Below are 3177 nucleotides of genomic sequence, written 5' to 3'. Positions count from 1 at the left end.
GCTTCAGCCCTAACAAAATATAATAAAATATGTATGTGTTTCTCAGATTTAACCCCTTTATTGCCACGTTTATTAGCAAATCCCGAAGTTTGAAAACTGTACAAAAAATGAAAAAATCAAATCATTTTTTGTGTTATGTCCAGATGACCTTTTTTGTGGGTAAGTTGTCACAGCCTTGGAGTGTCACAAATAGGCATAAAAATATTTTTTGCTCACTTTGTAGTTTTTGTGTAATGTCATATTTTCTAAAATACTCACGTTAAAGTCATTAGAGCACAAAAAATGCACTTAGAAAGCTTCCTTTAGAAATATTATATAATATTTCATAAGTCCCAATTTTTTACATGAATTTCATCCTTGGCTTCAGCCCTAACAAAACATAATAAAATGTGTGTGTGTTTCTCAGATTTAACCACTTTATTGCCAGGTTTATTAGCAAAACCCGAAGTTTGAAAACTGTACAAAAAATGAAAAAAATCAAATCATTTTTTGTGTGTTATGTCCAGATTACCTTTTTTGTGGGTAAGTTTTCACAGCCTTGGAGTGTCACAAATAGGCATAAAAATATTTTTTGCTCACTTTGTAGTTTTTGTGTAATGTCATATTTTCTAAAATACTCACGTTAAAGTCATTAGAGCACAAAAAAACGCACTTACAAAGATAACCAGTTAAACACTTTATTAAAGCACACGAACAAAGAAAAAGTGTGTGTTTGTGTGTGTGTGTGTGTGTGTGTGTGTGTGTGTGTGTGTGTGTGTGTGTGTGTGAGAGAGAGAGAGAGAGAGAGAGAGAGAGAGAGAGAGAGAAAGGGAAAGAGAGAGAAACACAGAGGGGAGTGAGCTAACAGCTGCAGGCTGAGCACACAACTGTTGAGTGCTCCTTGCACACAGCCTGTCCACATGCTTGGCAAAAGCGTGCATGCACGCTCCTTTTCCCTCTGCAAAGGTGGCACCTTTTCTTTGTCTGCTCCTGGGCTGAACCTGGCTCCACTTGCTGCTGCACCTGCAACAAAGCTGCAGCGCTGCTGGACCGCGGCAAGCGAGTGCGCCTCGCCTGGGCTGGTCTCACCATGGAGGTCCCAAGCTCCTGCAAGAACAGCCTTCGACGGATGCTCCTCTTCTGTTGGTTCCAGGCCGGTTCCACAGACAGCCACAGGACCAGGGCATTGTAGGCGCTCACATCTAACATGTTGCAGAAGAGCGACATGGGCCAACGTCTGGTCTTGCGGCGGCAGCTGTATGTTGCAACGAGCTGGAATAAAAATAAATGAATAAATAAATTACATATGCAATTAGGTTGGTGAAATATAATAAAACAAAATAAAATAAAAAAATTACCTTGTCCAAGTTGTCAACTGCCCCTTTGCAGCGGTTGTAATTGATGATTACGGTCGGCTTTTGCTGCGGTCCCTCCTGGATCTGATGGTGTTTGGTGCTGAGGAGCAGAATGTTCCGCCGGCGCTTTGAAATGTAGCTCACCGCGGTGGCGGTGGAGGTGAAGCCAAACAGGGAGGACAGAACCGCTCTGCTTTTCATCTGGAGCAGCTGTGGGGGCAACTCTGGCTTGTTGCGCCTAACTGTTCCCCAAAGACAGATTTTTTTTTAGCAGCTCCTCTCCAAGAACCAGCGAGGTGAAAAAATTGTCCGTGGTGACAGTGCGACCGCTCAGTCCCTCAGTGAGTTCCAGCACCACCCTCTTCCCTTGCCCCCTTTCTGCCGGGGCGTCTCGAGTCGTCTTGCCCAGATAGGGAAAAATCCCCCAGGCATAAGAAGTGGCCACATGGCACACCACCCACAGCTTGATGCCATATTTTGCCGGTTTTGAGGGCATGTACTGCTTGAAGTTGCAGCGACCTCTGAATCCGACGAGCTGTTCATCAACGCAGACATCTTCACCGGGGTTGTAGGCGAGAGGGAGCCGGGCCACCAGAGGTCCCACACTTCCCGCAGGGGAGCGAGCTTGTCCTGCTGCACCAACCGGCGGGCTGCCCTGGTCAAGCGGTCATCAAAGCGCAATGTTGCAGTCAGCATGTGGAACCTTCCAAAACTCATCGTGGCTCTGAATATCGGCCTCCCCCTTTCCTCCCCCCAGAGGCTGGCAGATGATTCCCCACGGGAACGTTGCACACCAGCGAGGATGAGCAACCCAAACAATGCCCGGAGTTCCACGCGGTCAACGTCTGTCCAATCGTCATATTTTCTTCTTCCCCTATATTGGTGTATTTTATTATTATATCTAGGATTGTTGTAGTTAAAAAAATCGAAGCTGTCCTCAATAGTTTGGATGTAGCTGACAGCGAGGCGGGTGATCCCACAATGGCGGACGTCTGGAGCCCGAAAGGGAATCCTGGTGTCGGGTGTCGGGGACCAGGCGATCCCGCTCTTTGATTGCCACAAAGGATGGTCCCATCTCTCTTCTGCGGCAACCACCTCCTCATCTGAACCTTCTTCCATTTCTTACCCTGAGTCAGGCCCTGGGGTAAAGGCCTGATCTTCAGCCTCTTCATCCGAAGAAGAGCTGTCATCCGTGGATGAGGCTGAGGCTGACTCTCCCTCTTCCTCAAGCTGCTGAAACACCTCCAGGGCTTCATTCACGTTGAATCTTCTTCTCATTGTTGCGGTTTAAAGAAATAAATCCTGATCTGAGTCTCATATATGTACTTTTAGTCAATTGGTGCGCCTGTGTAAGCTGCCCCTACTGAATGTAAACAAAATTCAGCTCTGCAGGAATTTGTTTTGCAAAACAAATGTACGCCTTTGAGGTTTTTCAGCCTTCATTTTAGCTTTCATCCTTGCAAATGCTTTGTACTTATTGAAATAACATTTTGCAAAAGTAAAATTGTGAATGAGTATCTGAAATTTAGCAGAAAATCCTTTGATTTTTGATATATAGCATGCCTTTGATGAATATTCATGAAGTCAACAGAGTGTGAGAACCTGTGCCCCCCCCCCCCCCCCCACACACACACACACACTCCCATTGCCCACACCTGCTCAACCACTCCAGATAATGATCACAGATCTGTCTTTTGAAGATCTGTAAAGTGCTTTGATACCTACATACACGCATGCCTGCACAATCACACACAAAGGAACACATGTCAAAATGCTATTTTGCAGAATAAGCTAATTTTGTACATTCAGTTAGGCTTATTTTTTGAAAGAACACTGAAAAAGC

At 45.4% G+C, this 3177-nt stretch overlaps 1 pseudogene; it reads right to left on the bottom strand.

Moving 5' to 3' along the window:
* Window positions 1–671: 671 nt before the first annotated feature.
* LOC139063721 (piggyBac transposable element-derived protein 4-like) lies at window positions 672–2948 on the bottom strand (annotated as a pseudogene).
* Window positions 2949–3177: the final 229 nt, after the last annotated feature.

The sequence above is a fragment of the Nothobranchius furzeri genome, chromosome 17 (assembly GCF_043380555.1).
Source record: "Nothobranchius furzeri strain GRZ-AD chromosome 17, NfurGRZ-RIMD1, whole genome shotgun sequence".
NCBI classification, from domain to species: domain Eukaryota; kingdom Metazoa; phylum Chordata; class Actinopteri; order Cyprinodontiformes; family Nothobranchiidae; genus Nothobranchius; species Nothobranchius furzeri.
Note: the sequence above shows the minus strand (reverse complement) of the source record. Positions and strands in the feature narration are given on the sequence as shown.